This window comes from Lissotriton helveticus, chromosome 7, assembly GCF_964261635.1.
Source record: "Lissotriton helveticus chromosome 7, aLisHel1.1, whole genome shotgun sequence".
Taxonomy (NCBI): domain Eukaryota; kingdom Metazoa; phylum Chordata; class Amphibia; order Caudata; family Salamandridae; genus Lissotriton; species Lissotriton helveticus.
Genome location: NC_136068.1, coordinates 1,772,694,596 through 1,772,713,493, shown reverse-complemented (window position 1 = coordinate 1,772,713,493; position 18,898 = coordinate 1,772,694,596). Strand labels below are relative to the sequence as shown.

Sequence of the window (18,898 nt, the reverse complement as noted above, 5' to 3'; positions counted from 1 at the left end):
GTAGAGAGTGTGTAGTAGAGAGTGTGTAATGTAGAGTATGTAATGTAGAGTGTGTAATGTAGAGTGTGTAATGTAGAGTGTGTAATGTAGAGTGTGTAGTAGAGTGTGTAGTAGAGTGTGTAATAGAGTGTGTAGTAGAGTGTGTAGTAGAGTGTGTAGTAGAGTGTGTAGTAGAGAGTGTAGTAAGTAGTGACTGTAGTAGATAGTGTGTAGTAGAGAGTGTCTAGTATAGAGTGTGTCGAAGAGAGTAGTGGCTGTAGTAGTGAGTGTGTAGTGAGTGTGTAGTAGAGTGTGTAGTAGAGAGTAGTGACTGTAGTAGAGAGTGTGTAGTAGTGTGTAGTAGAGAGTAGTGACTGTAGTAGAGTGTGTAGTACAGTGTGTAGTAGAGAGTTGTGACTGTAGTAGATAGTGTGTAGTAGAGAGTGTCTAGTATAGAGTGTGTCGAAGAGAGTAGTGGCTGTAGTAGTGAGTGTGTAGTGAGTGTGTAGTAGAGAGTAGTGACTGTAGTAGAGAGTGGGTAGTAGTGTGTAGTAGAGAGTAGTGACTGTAGTAGAGTGTGTAGTACAGTGTGTAGTAGAGAGTAGCGACTGTAGTAGAGAGTGTGTAGTAGAGTGTGTAGTAGAGAGTGTGTAGTAGAGTGTGTAGTAGAGAGTAGAGTGCGTAGCAGAGAGTAGTGACTGTAGTAGAGAGTGTGTAGTAGAGTGTGTAGTAGAGAGTGTGTAGTAGAGTGTAGTAGAGAGTAGAGTGCGTAGCAGAGAGTAGTGACTGTAGTAGAGAGTGTGTAGCAGAATGTGTAGTAGAGAGTAGTGACTGTAGTAGGGAGTGTGTAGTAGAGAGTAGTGACTGTAGTAGAGAGTGTGTAGTAGAGAGTGTGTAGTAGAGAGTGTGCAGTGATTTGAGTTTTACATCAAATTAAAAACGGGAACGGAACAAACTCATCCTATACATTATTGTGGTAGGTGCCCACGCATATAGGGTTAAATGATGCGTTAGATGCCACAGGTCCCACCAACACGCTTCCTTTATGATAGGAGAATGCCCAACATCGCGGAGATTTGCTCTCTGCTCTTCCCGGATATTTGTATTTTCAAATGTATAATGTTATCCTGCTAAACGAAGACGATGCTCAAACTATAAAAGAAGAGGGTTTCACAGATATGTTAGTCCTTCCGGGCAAACGAAATGACCCAAAGAAAGATCAAGTGACAGTTTAGAGCTCCAAGTGAGTCTTAATAAAATCAGTGTCTGGAACGCATAGCATCAAAAAACGAGCGGGGCATCAAACTGCAGTGTCATTCAATCAAAGCTTCAAGGCTTCTGAGCGCTAGCCGAGAATTATTTTTTGTGAAGCACTAATCACTGTGGAAGGTGCCCCTGCTATCCCAGATGTGAGAAGTCAGTCTGATATGAAAATAAGCAGTATTTGGAATGAATGTATTTGGCAGGGGGAAGGTGGGGCGGCGCAAGACCGTACTGACGAGTGAACAGGAGCCATTTTGTACCGAGTGATTCTGCCTGTGTGCATGTAGACAAACCAGGCAGCAGCATGAGCATGTGATTCGGTAAAATAACAAGCATTTACAATGCAATGGTTTTGCCTTTGTTAAAGTTAGAGCTATTGGCATTGCTCTTGACACTCTGAAGCTCCACTCTGCACTCTGAAGCTCCACTCTGCACTCTGAAGCTCCACTCTGAAGCTCCACTCTGAAGCTCCACTCTGAAGCTCCACTCTGAAGCTCCACTCTGAAGCTCCACTCTGAAGCTCCACTCTGAAGCTCCACTCTCCACTCTGAATCTCCACTCTGAATCTCCACTCTCCACTCTGAAGCTCCACTCTGAAGCTCCACTCTGAAGCTCCACTCTGAAGCTCCACTCTGAAGCTCCACTCTGAAGCTCCACTCTGAAGCTCCACTCCGAATCTGCACTCTGAATCTGCACTCTCCACTCCGAAGCTCCACTCCGAAGCTCCACTCCGAAGCTCCACTCTGAAGCTCCACTCTGAAGCTCCACTCTGAAGCTCCACTCTGAAGCTCCACTCTGAAGCTCCACTCTGCACTCTGAAGCTCCACTCTGAAGCTCCACTCTGCACTCTGAAGCTCCACTCTGCACTCTGAAGCTCCACTCTGAAGCTCCACTCTGCACTCTGAAGCTCCACTCTGCACTCTGAAGCTCCACTCCGCACTCTGAAGCTCCACTCCGAAGCTCCACTCCGAAGCTCCACTCTGAAGCTCCACTCTGAAGCTCCACTCTGAAGCTCCACTCTGAAGCTGCACTCTGAAGCTCCACTCTGAAGCTCCACTCTGCACTCTGAAGCTCCACTCTGCACTCTGAAGCTCCACTCTGAAGCTCCACTCCACTCTGAAGCTCCACTCCGAAGCTCCACTCCGAAGCTCCACTCCGAAGCTCCACTCCGAAGCTCCACTCTGAAGCTCCACTCTGAAGCTCCACTCTGAAGCTCCACTCTGAAGCTCCACTCTGAAGCTCCACTCTGAAGCTCCACTCTGAAGCTGCACTCTGAAGCTCCACTCTGCACTCTGAAGCTCCACTCTGAAGCTCCGCTCTGAAGCTCCACTCTGCACTCTGAAGCTCCACTCGGAAGCTCCACTCTGAAGCTCCACTCGGAAGCTCCACTCGGAAGCTCCACTCGGAAGCTCCACTCGGAAGCTCCACTCGGAAGCTCCACTCGGAAGCTCCACTCGGAAGGGGCAAAGATCGGAGCATCACGGAACTAAAACAAATATAAACAAGGCAGTGAGTGCAGCACCGCCTTAGCAGTGGGATAGCAGCCTTGATAACATCGGAGCAGCCCCTGCGCCCGGCCTCAAAACAATAAAGGCAACTCTAGAATGCAGATTTACCTGTATCCCGCAAGTGATGTACGCAGATGGGAAAGAAACAAATAGCAACCTTGGAGAGCTGGCGGGGCAGGCAAACACAGCATCGGGAGACGCAATATAAATAAAATAACAGCTAGTATCAAATTATACAAAAGCCCAACGTAACGAATTGCTCAAAAAAGTCAAACATCATGTGTACATGAAGACGCAATATAAATTAAAAAAAAAAAACAGCCACCAACAGATTAAAGAAAAGCCCCTCCATAGCGGATCGGTAAATAAACTCCAAACGCATCTGTTTATGCAGCATCACACAACCATCGGGAGACGCAATATAAATAAAATAACAGCTAGTATCAAATTATACAAAAGCCCAACGTAACGAATTGCTCAAAAAAGTCAAACATCATGTGTACATGAAGACGCAATATAAATTAAAAAAAAAAAAACAGCCACCAACAGATTAAAGAAAAGCCCCTCCATAGCGGATCGGTAAATAAACTCCAAACGCATCTGTTTATGCAGCATCACACAACCCACATGCCCGTAATATTAAACAAACAAGTGATAGCCGCAAACCTTATCATTTAAATTAGTTAAAAAGCCGTTGTCCGAGCACCCGTGAATTGCCTGAGAGCTGGGGTACAAGCCTTCGCCAATGCAGAACGGGCACAGAGAGGCAGCCTGCTGTGGCGGAGCGCAAAATGATGCCCCCCCTGCAGAATGCGAAGAGGCCCCGAGGCTCTTGAGTATAAAGCATGCCTCGCAGATATGTAATGAGCTTGGGCTGAATAGGATCCCCCCGAAAGGCTGCAGGGTTTCTGCATGTTAGCCCCTAAAGAGCGGTAACATTATTAAAGCCGGTTTATGAGGTAATGGACAAAGTAAATGACTTCAACTAAAAAGGGTGTAAAAAAGGGCCGTGTCTTGATTTCGAGTGCTCGATCGGTTTATGAATTATGTGATGACTCGGTTCAGATATGGGGTCCAGGATCAGTACATATCCAAACGCCTTACGCTATCGGCTTGGATAGAAAGTATTGTAACCAAACTCGAGGGGACTTCAGAAGTACAGTGCCATAAAATTCAGCCATCAATGTTTAAAACTAAATAAAAAGGTAGCGTCCCAAAAAAATAAATAAATAGCGCCTTCGGGTAAAGTCCGCGCTATATAAAAATGCATAAATAACTAACTAAATACATACCGCAAATCACTGCCGTCACTCTGCCGGCCTGCGACCAGGAAGTCAGGCAGGCCGGCGCGTCAACAGGAAACAGGAAGTAGGAGGGCGGGAGCCTACCCCGCCTCCCACGGAAGAGCCGCGATTGGACGGAGCCGCCGTGTTTGGAGCACCGGAGCAGGCAGGAGCCTACCCTGCGCCCCGGTGCAGAAGGAGGTAAGAAGAGTCCTGCTGCCGGGCCCTGCAGCTGAGGAGAGCCGCCGCACGAAGGAAGCCGGTGAGTGCGTTGCTGAGCGGGGAAGGGGGAGGCGGGGGGCGCGGGGAAGGGGGAGGCGGGGGGCGCGGGGAAGGGGGGGGCGCGGGGAAAGCATGTGCGGGCGGGCGGGCTTTGTATGTATGTGTGCGTGCGTGTGACTTCGGGGGAGGGGGGTGTGTGTGTGTGAGCGAGTGTCTGTGTGCCTGTATGTGTGTGCCTGCGTGTGCATGCGCTCGCCTGTGTGTGCGTGCGTGCGTGCATGCAGAGGGGTGGGGGCTGCCTGCCTGCGTCTGTAAAAGCAAGGGCTGTGAGTTACTCTGCGCATGTGCGGGGGCAAGCCTGTTCATTCCAAGCCAGCCTCAGCCAGCCTCGGGAAAAACGAAAGTAATAAAAAAGCGAAACTTACACTGCCACTGCAGACAATGCTGCGCGCTCCCGAGGTGAAATCCGGCACTGAAAACGCTCGTAACACTTTGGTGTCCACTCTCCTAAAAACGGATCACATTAGTTGTCGAGCTGACAGCATTCATGCTTCGCATGAATGCTAACGTCAGCTCGACCTAAAAACAACTATATCCCACTGGAAAGAAAAAACCAAAAATGATTACTTACAAGACAACACATTACAAATTGTGCACACATGCAAACAGCTTTCCACACACTATCACAGAAGCTAAACATGCTGCTATTATTACACCATTTACAAAAAACGCACTCATGAAGGGAAATGATACTCATTTACAGGAAATAGTACAAAAACGTTTTCTTACCAAACACAGGTAACTACACAAACCGCAGAACTACCAGCAGCGAAACTGCAAGCAGGAATAACAGTAAAAAAAAGAGAAAGCTTTGAACTAGAATAAAAAGAAGAAATAAAACATAACAATCACAAATGCAAATGACTAGAAATAAAATTTAACAATTTAAAACCCAAATGCCAGTCCACACACTCTGCCAGCCAAGCGATAGTCCACACACTCTGCCAGTAAAACTCCAGCCACACTCAAAAACTTTCCCTGGCGTCTAGTGCTTTTTGGCCTAAAAATATGGCCAATCTGAAACAAAGGGGGATAGAAGAAACTGCCAAAAGTAAATAGTAACCGATGCCCCACCCCATTGGAGCAACCCTTACCCTCCCCAAACATAATTATTTACATATCCCTGGTGCTAGTGCGTTTTTCTGCCCCCCCCTGACCCTCCCTGCCCCCAGCAGTTGGGCCTCTAAGGATGGGCAATATGACCCCAGGGGGCAGAAAACACCAAAAGTAAATAAAAGAAATGTCATCCCCAATTGGGGGCGACCATTGCCCAAGGGGCCGTCCCCAACAGAACATGATATCCCTGGTGCTAATGAGTTTTCTCCCCCCAGGGGCAGATGAGCTTCCAAATACGGCCAATCTGCCAAAGGGGGTGGGGCAGAAAACGGCAAAATCTGTTTGCCTCCATTTCCAAGGTGAGAGGTACGACTGAAGGTGTGAATGCTGTGTTTAAGTTAGAATGAAAATGCATCTCTAGACCGAATTGTTGACTTTATGAGTGATAAAAACCAGACTATAATAATGATAATTGAATACATTTTATACTTTTAATGAAGTTTAAAAAAATGTAGATTGTTAATAAAAAAAAAACTTTTGACCTCACAGAGTTACTTTTTTCTTTAGCCCTATAATGTAGATAGGAAACTAGTCTGTAATTTGTTAGGAACTGCTCCAGAACCCAAAAAGGTGGTAAAGATACTGCACTTCTTAATAGACAACGCTCTTTCCCTACCAGCAGCCGCGGCCCGTGCAGGTGAGAGCAGTGGTGCTGGGATGGGTGGGGATTGGACAGATGACCACGAGGGGAAAATAAATAAATAATTAATTTTCCCTTGTGGTTGTCTGTCGAAATCTCCCCCAACGCTCCCCCCCACCCACCCGGCCTCACCCCTCTTACCTGCGCGGGCCGCAGCTGCCTACAAGAACAAGTAACCAGGGTATAGGGGATCAGTTTTGGTCTTTTACACACCCTTCGGAAACTATTTTGCTGGATCCCGATGACATGGAGAAGAAATATATTTAAGCCTTGATTATGAATAGATTGGAGTATGGAAACGCGCTGTATGTAGGCATGGTAGAGTATTTGTTCAAGCGGCTCCAGCAATTTAGAAGGCAGCTGCAAGATCGATCTGCAACAAAATGAACAGAAGCTCAGCCGTGGCTTGTTTCAATCATCTTCACTGGTTCCAGTGGAGCAATTTTCAAGCTAATGTGTCATATGCACAAAAGACTTTATGATAAGGGCCCAGTAATTCTACAAAATAGAGTAACTTTTCATAGCCCTGTTCGGAACCTTCGATCAGCCAACCAGGCTTTAGTGACCCACTCGAATAATCTTCCCCAGAGTTTACGCGCAGTGCCAGAGTTATTAGCATTTCAGAGATAGTTGAAGGCCTGGCTGTATTCACTTTAAGGTCTTGATTGGAACTAACAAAGTAAGGTCCAGCGCTAGGATATCCCTTTGGGGATGAGAGTGCACTCTATAAATATTCAAAATAAATAAATAAAGGTTAAATAATCTATTTCAGGTTGTGTTTCTGTAGTTCCAACGTGTATCATATTACTCTTGTATAGTGCATACTTTGCACTGAATTGCCTCCAAGTGTTTATAACGGGCCAAGATTGAGAGGTCTGGAGTAGAGGCTGAAGGCCTGCTTCTCACAGTTTCTGTCAGGGGATCAGAAAGGTGTTCAGAATACTTGCTCATCCAATCTTTGGCCTCTCTGCAAAGCGCACAGAGCAATAGTCTCCTAATGCCGTTGCAACTATGATTCTGTACAAGATGTGGACAGTTGTCAAAATATTCACATGTCTAAAGTAAAATATAGGGAATATGTTGTATGATCAGGGGTGGTAAAGTGAAGGAGTTGTGAGGGATTATATTCAGGAGAGTAAAAAGAGGATGCGGAAGAAGAGAGATTAGGTGTAAGATATGCAGATGGACGAGATGTGTAGAGAAAAAGGGCACACATGTTTAACATATAGTGAATATAAAAAAAGTGATTGAGACAATCTGAAGACCACTACCAAAGGCATCAATAATGTTTAATTCACAGTGTCACAATTTCAGAACTGAAACATTTTCAACATCATTTTCAAAAAATTCATAATTACTCATTTATCTTAAACAGCTAACAACCATTCACAAAGCCAATATTCCGGGCTGGTGTTAGGTATATATCTGTTATTGTGTTATATCTGGATGGAATAACAGAAAGCTTGGGTGGATGCAATAACATCGAGTTACATGAGCCACACCACTTTAATAGACTCCAAACATGCACACTTTTTTCATCTCACTTAAAAGGCTGCCCCGTCCTGCAGGCTGTTAAGTCTATGATTGAACAATGGGACTCTTCCCCACTCCCTAGCCCCAGGCCATGTACAAATTGGTTTGCCCTTTCTTTGACAAGGAATGGAATAAATGGCTGTGAGAGGACAGGGTTTATCCATCTCTGAGCAGAATCGAAACCAATGATGCTCCCTGCTCTAGGCCATCCCTAAGCCCTTCAACCCATGGCACTCGGCTGCCACACCACATGATCCTACTGTCGTACAGCTTATACTTTCTCAGTAAAAACTGTGCGTTTGTTGGTCAATATAAACATCAGGATTGTGTGAAACTGATTCTACACGCACCATCAAGGTATGTTGGCCTTAGTAGTGCTACCTCATAGTGCACCAACTGTGCCTAAACCTAATCAGGTAACAAATGGATTGTGCAACCTCAGAACATAACAACTCTCACTCCCCAAGGTGGGGGAGGCGAGGTGAAGCACAACTCTCAGTCCCCACCATCTTACAGATGGGGGTACACAGCCAACCAGGGAAAGGCTTATGTCCCCCTCCCACTGGTATTTGGCATAATAGGGGGTGCACCCAGCCCAGGGAAGAGACCTATTGGTCCCAACCTTTTACCTACCTGTAAAGCCCCTAAATCTAGTATTTAGGGGAACCCCTGAACCTTGCTTCCTAAGACAAGAACCTGCAACAAGAAAAGAAGAAGAAGGACCAAACAGCCATGCCGAAGCTAACAAGAGGCACACGCCCACTGACTTGGCCCGAACAAAGCGATACCAAATGATGGACGGAGTGTCATGTCAATGTCATGTCAAAGGTTCTTATATAGCGCCTTATCACCGCAAGGTCTCAAGGCGCTTGCTTTGGGAACCCGTCCTGGCTTTTCCCTGTGAGATAACCCCTACTGGGCATCCCCAAGGTGAAAGCCAGGCATCCTGCCGCGGGGGTGGGGGGGGGGCATAGTGGAGATTAAGCAAGCTATTGCCCAGAGTTGCAGAGTGTGAACCCGTGATTCGAGTAGGCACCGAAGCGAGAATTATCGAGTCCGTGGACATTTGGGCTCAAGACCTTGCCGCGTCGGGAATTGAACCCTGGTCCCGGGTGTGACCTCTGCTTCAGGGTCTGCCTCCTCTAACCAGTGAGCCACACTTCTCCACAAGCATATCAAACACTCACCCCCAGTCAACTGATCTGGGTTTAATCCATCATCATTCTTTAGCTCACTCCACCACCCCAGTTCAGACATGGCCATATGGTGTGCCTACCGGCCTATCTCCACCACGAACCTGCTCCTGCGAAATCCCGGTGTGTCCTACAGCCAGCAACCTCGAAAACCCTAGAGGACCTGCCTGCCTTCAAACACAAAGACTGTGTCTCCTGTGAACACCGGATTTATTCATCAACAACCTCTGGCCCCGGCCGGAAACTGCGAATCCGCACCAGTCTGCACCCGCAGTCCATTGATGAACATTGATCATACCAAGGACATTTGAGTGAACGATCAGCTTTTTGTGGAGTTCTCCTAGGCAAAGGGAAGGACTCTATCGAGGTTGATAGTCCTCTACATTAAGATCTGCTAGTAGTGCTGAGGCTGTTACCACTGCATTGTCAGGCAGAGTGCCTGTCCTCGACACCTGCCAGGCTTTGACATGGGTGTTGGTTCAGACATTCAAGATCAGGTCCAAGGGAAAGACATTTCACCCATTGGATCCTTCAGGAATTGGTAGTCTCAGTCCACTTCACAGAGTTTCCACCTTTGGAAGGTACTGCTTTGGTATCTATTCGAAAGACGAGGAATGTGCGGTTGGAGGTATTGAACACTAGAACTAGTGACTTACCTTCGGTTGCGCTCTTTCTGTCGGATACTCTTTGTAACCGCAGATTCCTCACCGCCTTCCAACTTCCCCGTCCAGTGGAGTGGCGTCCTTTTAACATCTAAATTGGTCAAAAGTTCGGAATCTACAAACTAGTAGGGATGATTGTGCTACGCTACGCATCTGAAAGAGTCAAGCAAGAAACTGACGTCAGCGCGCAGGGATGGCGCTTCTAAGCAGCTCTGGTCTATCATATCATACCGGGGGTCGTACAGAGCTGCCACCTACCAGCACGTAGGCGCATTGCTATACAGTTTTCAGATCCAGTCTAGTGCCTGGGGAGTCTGGTAAAAGAGGAATCAGCGGTTAAATAGAGCATCCACCAGGAAGCGCTTTACTGAAGGTAAGTAACTTGTTCTTCTGGTCTCCGCGGTTCTTTGTAAACTCTATAACCACGGGACAGTGCAAACATGAAGGTAAACCCCACAATTAAACCCCATGCTCCATAATGAGCCTAGGCCTGAGCCATGGGGAGTATCGGCTGAACATATGCAGTGCCTAGAAGTCTAGGAAAGGGGGATGCGGTTGGATGGAATAATGGACCTGGCCCGGGGTGTTTCATTGTGAATGCGCGTGGCACCTGCATACGCCGTGTCCCAGAGACCCCCGGGGCGCACAGCTTGCTTCTCTCTGCCTTTTGGGAGTATCAAATAACGTGTTGCTCCCCTTGTATAAGGGACCCCTCATTTGCAACTTTGGGCTTCCATTAAGAACAAGTGCTGTTTTGTGCGTTAAGCCTATTGCTTCAGCTGTGATGACCGTGGAACTACAGCTCCCAGAATACATCAGTGTGAGCAGCCATGTGCTCACCTCTCCCTCCCAGCCGATCAGGGGCCGGTCCCTGTCAGCAGCGCGGGGACCGGCACGTTTCGCTTTCCTGTCAGAGGGCGGGGCCCCGAGCTGGAAACCGCCTCGGAGGAAGAGACCGCCTGAGAGGGAGGGTGAGACTGAGTGACAGGACAGAGAAAGTAGAGCAACCGAGGAGGGTGAGAGGTAGAGCACAGAGGCAGGGGAGGAAAGGGAGCACAAGAGCGAAACCGGGGGAGAGGCGAAAAGAAACGAATAGTGGCCGAGCGACCGGGGGACACCGTAGAAGGGAAAAGGGCACAAGAGCGTTCCTTTGGAAGGAGGAGAACGGAGGAACGCAGACTACAGAGGGGGGACGCCCGGGTGACTGGAGGCAGAGAGGCCCGCGAAGGAAGGGGAAATAAACGAAAGGTCATCGAGTGAAAGAAAAGCAGAGGCAGCCGGAGGACGTCGAGGGAGCCGACCGGAAACGAAAGGAAAAGGACCAGACACCACAAGTAAGAAGATGCCCCTTCTTTTCAGTGCCCCTTCGCTCTACCTTTCTCTCCCCCCACTCATTCTGTCTCAGCAAGTGGGGTGGAGGGAGCAGCAAAATCTGATTACTTTCTGTGTATAATGCAGAGATAAAGATCTGAATGTGATGATAGAGTGAAGTTTTACAAGGCAAACAGTCTCTTATGCAACTAATGGAAGCCCCCCCAGGGAGGTGGAACAATGCGCAGAATGGCCACTCCCACAATCCACGCGACACACGGGCTGACTGAAGGCGTCGAACGTGAGCCCCGTGTCCAGGGGTAAACAACGTTTACCATGAAACTTTTTGTCCGCAGGGAATCACAACGCGGTCGGCATATTCGTGCCCAGGCTCTCCTGTCATGTCATTCTATCATCTCTCACTGTTTGGTTTATGATCTCGTTGCCTTCTTTCTCTTTGTCCTACAACACCTTTTAGGATGTACACACGTATGCTGGTATGCACAGGCGCACGTCTAGGCACATTAAAATAGGTCCTGCTTCCTTTTGAACCCTCTTCTCACCTGTCTTTTATCCATTCTTTCACCTCTCTGCTGTCACCTATTTACACCTCTCTGCTGTCATTTATTTTTACACCTCTCTGCTGTCACCTATTTACACCTGTCTGCTGTCACCTATTTACACCTGTCTGCTGTCACCTATTTACACCTGTCTGCTGTCACCTATTTACACCTGTCCGCTGTCGCCTATGTACACCTGTCTGCTGTCACCTGTGCGGAGTCCCTGTTTTCACCTGTCTGTTGCCACCTGCTCTGGTGCCGGCTTTACATCTGTCTGCTGTCGCCTGTGTGGAGTCCCTACTTACACCTGTCTGCTGTCACCTATTTACACCTGTCTGCTGTCACCTGTGCTGAGTCCCTATTTATACCTGTCCGCTATCACCTATTTACACCTGTCTGCTGTCGCCTATTTACACCTGTCTGCTGTCACCTGTGCGGAGTCCCTGTTTTCACCTGTCTGTTGCCACTTGCTCTGGTGCCGGCTTTACATCTGTCTGCTGTCGTCTGTGTGTAGTCCCTACTTAAACCTGTCTGCTGTCACCTATTTACACCTGTCTGCGGTCATCTGTGCGGAGTCCCTATTTACATCTGTCTGCTGTCGCCTGTGTGTAGTCCCTACTTAAACCTGTCTGCTGTCACCTATTTACACCTGTCTGCTGTCATCTGGGAGGAGTCCCTATTTACACCTGTCTGCTGTCACCTGTGTGGAGTCCCTATTTATACCTGTCCGCTATCACCTATTTACACCTGTCTGCTGTCGCCTATTTACACCTGTCTGCTGTCACCTGTGCGGAGCCTCTATTTATACCTGTCCGCTATCACCTATTTACACCTGTCTGCTGTCGCCTATTTACACCTGTCTGCTGTCACCTGTGCGGAGTCCTTATTTATACCTGTCTGCTGTCACCTATTTACACCTGTCTGCTGTCACCTATTTACACCTGTCTGCTGTCATCTGTGAGGAGTCCCTATTTACACCTGTCTGCTGTCACCTATTTACACCTGTCTGCTGTCACCTGTGCGGAGTCCCTATTTATACCTGTCCACTATCACCTATTTACACCTGTCTGCTGTCACCTATTTACACCTGTCTGCTGTCATCTGTGAGGAGTCCCTATTTACACCTGTCTGCTGTCACCTATTTACACCTGTCTGCTGTCACCTGTGCGGAGTCCTTATTTATACCTGTCTGCTGTCGCCTATTTACACCTGTCTGCTGTCGCCTATTTACACCTGTCTGCTGTCATCTGTGCGGAGTCCCTATTTACACCTGTCTGCTGTCACCTATTTACACCTGTCTGCTGTCACCTGTGCGGAGTCCCTATTTACACCTGTCTGCTGTCATCTGTGCGGAGTCCCTATTTACACCTGTCTGCTGTCACCTATTTACACCTGTCTGCTGTCACCTGTGCGGAGTCCCTATTTACACCTGTCTGCTGTCATCTGTGCGGAGTCCCTATTTACACTTGTCTGCTGTCACCTATTTACACCTGTCTGCTGTCACCTGTGCGGAGCCCCTATTTATACCTGTCCGCTATCACCTATTTACACCTGTCTGCTGTCGCCTATTTACACCTGTCTGCTGTCACCTGTGCGGAGTCCTTATTTATACCTGTCTGCTGTCACCTATTTACACCTGTTCTGCTGTCACCTATTTACACCTGTCTGCTGTCCCCAGTGTGGAGTCCCTGTTTCCACCTGTCTGTTGCCACGGCCGGCTTTATATCTGTCCGCTGTCACCTGTGCGGAGGCCCTCCTATTTACTCCTGTCGCTGTCACCTATTTACACCAGTCTGCTGTCACCTGTGCGGAGTCCCTATTTACACCTGTCTGTTGCCACTTGCTCTGGTGCCGGCTTTACATCTGTCTGCTGTTGCCTGTCTGCCGTCACCTATTTACACCTGTCTGCTGTCCCCTATTTACACCTGTCTGCTGTCGCCTATGTACACCTGTCTGCTGTCACCTGTGCGTAGTCCCTGTTTCCACCTGTCTGTTGCCACCTGCTCTGGTGCCAGCTTTACATCTGTCTGCTGTCGCCTGTGTGGAGTCTCTATTTACACCTGTCTGCTGTCACCTGTGCGGAGTCCCTATTTATACCTGTCCGCTACCACCTATTTACACCTGTCTGCTGTCGCCTATTTACACCTGTCTGCTGTCACCTATTTACACCTCTCTGCTGTCACCTGTGCGGAGTCCCTTTTTCCACCTGTCTGTTGCCACTTGCTCTGGTGCCGGCTTTACATCTGTCTGCTGTCGTCTGTGTGTAGTCCCTACTTACACCTGTCTGCTGTCACCTATGTACACCTGTCTGCTGTCATCTGTGCGGAGCCCCTATTTATACCTGTCCGCTATCACCTATTTACACCTGTCTGCTGTCGCCTATGTACACCTGTCTGCTGTCACCTGTGCGTAGTCCCTGTTTCCACCTGTCTGTTTCCACATGCTCTGGTGCCAGCTTTACATCTGTCTGCTGTCGCCTGTGTGGAGTCTCAATTTACACCTGTCTGCTGTCACCTATGTACACCTGTCTGCTGTCACCTGTGCGTAGTCCCTGTTTCCACCTGTCTGTTGCCACTTGCTCTGGTGCCGGCTTTACACCTGTCTGCTGTCACCTGTGCGTAGTCCCTGTTTCCACCTGTCTGTTGCCACTTGCTCTGGTGCCGGCTTTACATCTGTCTGCTGTCGCCTGTGTGTAGTCCCTACTTACACCTGTCTGCTGTCACCTATTTATACCTGTCTGCTGTCATCTGTGCGGAGTCCCTATTTTAACCTGTCTGTTGCCACCGGTTCTGAGACCCTATTTACACCTGCCTTTTGTCACCTGTGCTGCATTCCTCTTTGCTGTCACCTGTGCTGTGCCGTGTTTATACCTCTTTGCTGTCACCTGTGCTGCGCCCGTGTTTATACCTCTTTGCTGTCACCTCTGCTGAGTCCCTGTTTATACCTCTTTGCTGTCACCTGTGCTAAGCCCCTCTTTATACCTCTTTGCTGTGCCCAGCAGATCCTCGGGTATTTCCTGCCCTCTGTATCCGTCAACTCTATTCTGCCCTGGGACCTTTTCTGCCGATTTTATCCCTCAGCTCCTCACTTGCTCCCCCCATGCCTGTGCCGTCACCTTGCCTGGTCCCTGCTGTCCCTCCCTATCCATGCCCTCGCTCCTTCCAGCCTCCTTGCTTTTAATTTCCCTTATTTTCCCCTGATGATTCTTGTGCAAGGCGTCGACACATACCTGGAGTTTCTCTTCATTGTCTTTCTGTTTTGTTAGGCCGAGCCTGAGTCCGCGTACCGTTTAGCGTACTCTTCCTGTAAGAAAGATTGATTCCTTTTAATACGTGCACTTTCTATTTATATTTACATTGTAGGGTTTATATCTCAACTAAGGACACGCATTTGCAATGCAATAGGCCTTGCATTAGGAAAGTTTCAGCTATTAGTATTGTAAATGACAATTTTTTTATTTGTGTTGGTTTTGAAAATAGCGAAATTAATAGCTTTGTCATTTACAATGCCAATAGTTATAACTTTCTTAAATGTGACACCTATAGCATTTGTAATGCAATATGTGTTGTATTTACGTGAATTAGCTGTATTGATATTACAAATAACAATGGCTTTTAATTTTTTTAAATAATTAATTCTTAAATAAAAGTTATTGTAATTTATAATGGCAATAGCTTAAACTTTTGTAAATAACTTTTGTGAAGATTATGTTCAGTGTATTTTATTGTGAAGAAAATCCAAGAACAGAAGTGAAATATTAACATCTTTTTGTGACATTTGTAATAAAGCTTGAAACATTGATACAACATATTTGAACCAGTTGTTGTTGAATGGTTGCACAGATTGATGCTGTGGTAGCGCTGAGTGATGTTGTGGTGGCGACGAATGATGCTGTGGCGTTCAGTGATGCTGTGGTAGTGCATAGTGATGTTGTGGTGCCCCTGAGTGATGTTGTGGTGCCCCTGAGTGGTGATGTTGTGCCCCTGAGTAATGCTGTGGTGCCCCTGAGTGATGCTGTGATGCTGTGGGGCCCCTGATTGATGCTGTGGTACCCCTGAGTGATGCTGTGGTGCCCCTGAGTGATGCTGTGGTGCCCCTGAGTGATGCTGTGGTGCCCCTGAGTGATGCTGTGGTGCCCCTGAGTGATGCTGTGGTGCCCCTGAGTGATGCTGTGGTGCCCCTGAGTGATGCTGTGGTGCCCCTGAGTGATGCTGCGGTGCCCCTGAGTGATGCTGCGGTGCCCCTGAGTGATGCTGCGGTGCCCCTGAGTGATGCTGTGGTGGTGCTGAGTGATGCTGTGGTGCCCCTGAGTGATGCTGTGGTGGTGCTGAGTGATGCTGTGGTGATGCGATAGATGGATAGAGTGAGTGCGATAGAGTGAGTGCGATAGATAGATAGAGTGAGTGCGATAGAGTGAGTGAGGGCGATAAATAGATAGAGTGAGTGCGATAGATAGAGCGAGTCGATAGATTGAGGGAGGGCGATAGATAGATAGAGTGAAGGTGATAAAATGAGGGCCATAGATAGGTAGACAGATAGAGTGAGGGCGATAGATAGAGAGAGTGAGGGCGATAGAGAGAGTCAGGGCGATAGAGAGAGTCAGGGCGATAGAGTGAGGGCGATAGAGTGAGTGCGATAGATAGACAGAGTGAGGGCGATAGATAGTGTGAGGGCGATAGAGTGAGGGTGATAGAATGACGGCAATAGATAGATAGAGTGAGGGCGATTGATAGAGTGAGGGCGATTGATAGAGTGAAGGCGATTGATAGAGTGAGGGGCGATAGAGTGAGGGGCGATAGAGTGAGGGGCGATAGAGTGAGGGCGATAGAGTGAGGGCGATAGAGTGAGGCCGATAGAGTGAGTGAGGGAGATGGATACATAGAGTGAGCGCGATAGAGTGAGGGCAATAGATAGATAGAGTGAGGGCGATAGAGTGAGGGCAATAGATTGATAGAGTGAGGGAGATAGAGGGCGATAGATAGATAGTGTAATTATGTGGCGTGTAATTATGTGGCACTGAGTGGTATTTGGAGTGTATGTTGCGTTGAGCGCAGTGTAAATATGTAGCATATAATTATGTGGCACTGAGTGGTATTTGGAGTGTATGTTGCGTTGAGTGCAGTGTAATTATGTGGCGTGTAATTATGTGGCACAGAGTGGTATTTGGAGTGTATGTTGCGTTGAGCGCAGTATAATTATGTAGCATATAATTATGTGGCACTGAGTTGTATTATGAGGAGTGTATGTTGTATTCAGTAGAGTGTAATTGTGAGGCGTGTAGTTATGTGGCACTGAGTGGTATTTTTTGGAGTGTATGTTGCATTGTAATTATGTAGCAAATAATTATGTGGCACTGAGTGGTATTGTGTGGAGTGTGTGTTGCATTCAGTAGATTGTAATTATGTGGCGTGTAACTGTGGCACTGAGTGGTATTTGGAGTGTATGTTGCATTGAGTGCAGTGTAATTATGTGGCGTGTAACTGGCACTGAGTGGTATTTGGAGTGTATATTGGATTGAGTAGAGTGTAATTATGTTGCATGTAATTATGTGGCTCTGAGTGGTATTGTGTGGAGTGTGTGTTGCATTCAGTAGAGTGTAATTAGCTGTTGTGTAATTATGTGGCACTGAGTGGTATTTGGAGAGTATGTTGCATTGAGTGCAGTGTAATTATGTGGCGTGTAATTATCTGGCACTGAGTGGTATTTGGAGAGTATGTTGCATTGAGTGCAGTGTAATATGTGGCATGTAATTATGTGGCACTGAGTGGTATTTTGAGTGTATGTTGCATTGAGTGCAGTGTAATTATGTGGCGTGTAATTATGTGGCACTGAGTGGTATTTTGAGTGTATGTTGCATTGAGTGCAGTGTAATTATGTAGCATATAATTATGTGGCACTGAGTGGTATTGTGTGGAGAGTATGTTGTATTCAGTAGAGTGTAATTATGACCATATAATAATGAGGCACTGAGTGGTATTGTGTGGAGTGTGTCTTGTATTCAGTAGAGTGTAATTATGTGGCACTGAGTGGTATTTGGAGTGTATGTTGCGTTGTAATTATGTAGCACATAATTATGTGGTATTGTGTGGAGTGTGTGTTGCATGCAGTATAGTGTAATTGTGTGGCGTGTAATTATGTGGCACTGAGTGGTATTGTTTGAAGTGTATGTTGCATTGAGTGCACTGTAATTATGTAGCATATCATTATGTGGCACTGAGTGGTATTGTGTGGAGTGTGTGTTGCATTCAGTAGAGTGTAATTATGTGGCACTGAGTGGTATTTGCAGTGTATGTTGCATTAAGTGCAGTGTAATTATGTGGTGTGTAACTATGTAGCACTGAGTGGTATTTGAAGTGTATGTTGCATTGAGTGCAGTGTAATTATGTGGCGTGTAATTATGTGGCACTGAGTTGTATTTGAAGTGTATGTTGCGTTGAGCGCAGTGTAATTATGTGGCGTGTAATTGTGTGGAACTGAGTGGTATAGTCTGGAGTGTATGTTGTATTCAGTAGAGTGTAATTATGTACACTGAGTGGTATTGTTTGGAGTGTATGTTGCATTGAGTGCAGTGTAATTATGTATCATATAAATATGTGGCACTGAGTGGTATTGTGTGGAGTGTGTGTTGCATTAAGTAGAGTGTAATTATGTGGCACTGAGTTGTATTTGAAGTGTATGTTGCGTTGAGCGCAGTGTAATTATGTGGCGTGTAATTGTGTGGAACTGAGTGGTATAGTCTGGAGTGTATGTTGTATTCAGTAGAGTGTAATTATGTACACTGAGTGGTATTGTTTGGAGTGTATGTTGCGTTGAGTGCAGTGTAATTATGTAGCATATAATTATGTGGCACTGAGTGGTATTGTGTGGAGTGTGTGTTGCATTAAGTAGAGTGTAATTATGTGGCACTGAGTGGTATTTGGAGTGTATGTTGCATTGAGTGCAGTGTAATTATGTGGCGTGTAATTATGTGGCACTGAGTTGTATTTGGAGTGTATGTTGCATTGAGTGCAGTGTAATTATGTGGAGTGGAATTCTGTGGCACTGAGTGGTATTTGGAGTGTATGTTGCATTGAGTGCAGTGTAATTATGTGGCACTAAGTGGTATTTGGAATGTCTGTTGCATTGAGTGCAGTGTAATCATGTGGCGTGTAATATGTGGCACTGAGTGGTATTTGGAGTGTATGTTGCTTTGAGTGCAGTGTAATTATGTGGCGTGTAATTATGTGGCACTGAGTGGTATTGTGTGGAGTGTATGTTGTATTCAGTAGAGTGTAATTGCGTGTGAGGGTGCAGAGTGTTCGAGGGTGCAGAGTGTGTGAGGGCACAGTGTGTGTGTCCTAAAGTAGCGTGAGGGCGCAGTGTTTGTGGACTAAAGTAGTGTGAGGGCGCAGTGTGTGTGGCCTAAAGTAGTGTGTGGGCTCAGTGTGAATGGCCAGTGTATGAGTGCGCAGTGTGTGTGGCCTAAAGTAGTGTGAGGGCACTCTGTGTGAGTGCACAGTGTGTGTGGCCTAAATTAGTGTGAGGGCGCAGTGTGTGAGTGCGCAGTGTGTGAGTGCTCAGTGTGTGTG

At 47.1% G+C, this 18,898-nt stretch overlaps 1 protein-coding gene across 3 annotated transcripts in view; it reads left to right on the top strand.

Moving 5' to 3' along the window:
* The window catches only part of LOC144770758 (interferon-inducible GTPase 5-like), a 101,547-nt gene that overhangs the window by 43,036 nt on the left and 39,613 nt on the right, over positions 1–18,898 (top strand). The window contains exon 1 of one of the 3 annotated variants that reach the window (XM_078655506.1): positions 10,331–10,793. The exons of the other annotated variants lie outside the window; for them this stretch is intronic. The gene's annotated coding sequence lies outside the window, so the exon portion shown is untranslated. Of the gene's footprint in view, positions 1–10,330; positions 10,794–18,898 lie in introns of those variants that run through there. 3 annotated transcript variants of the gene reach the window in all.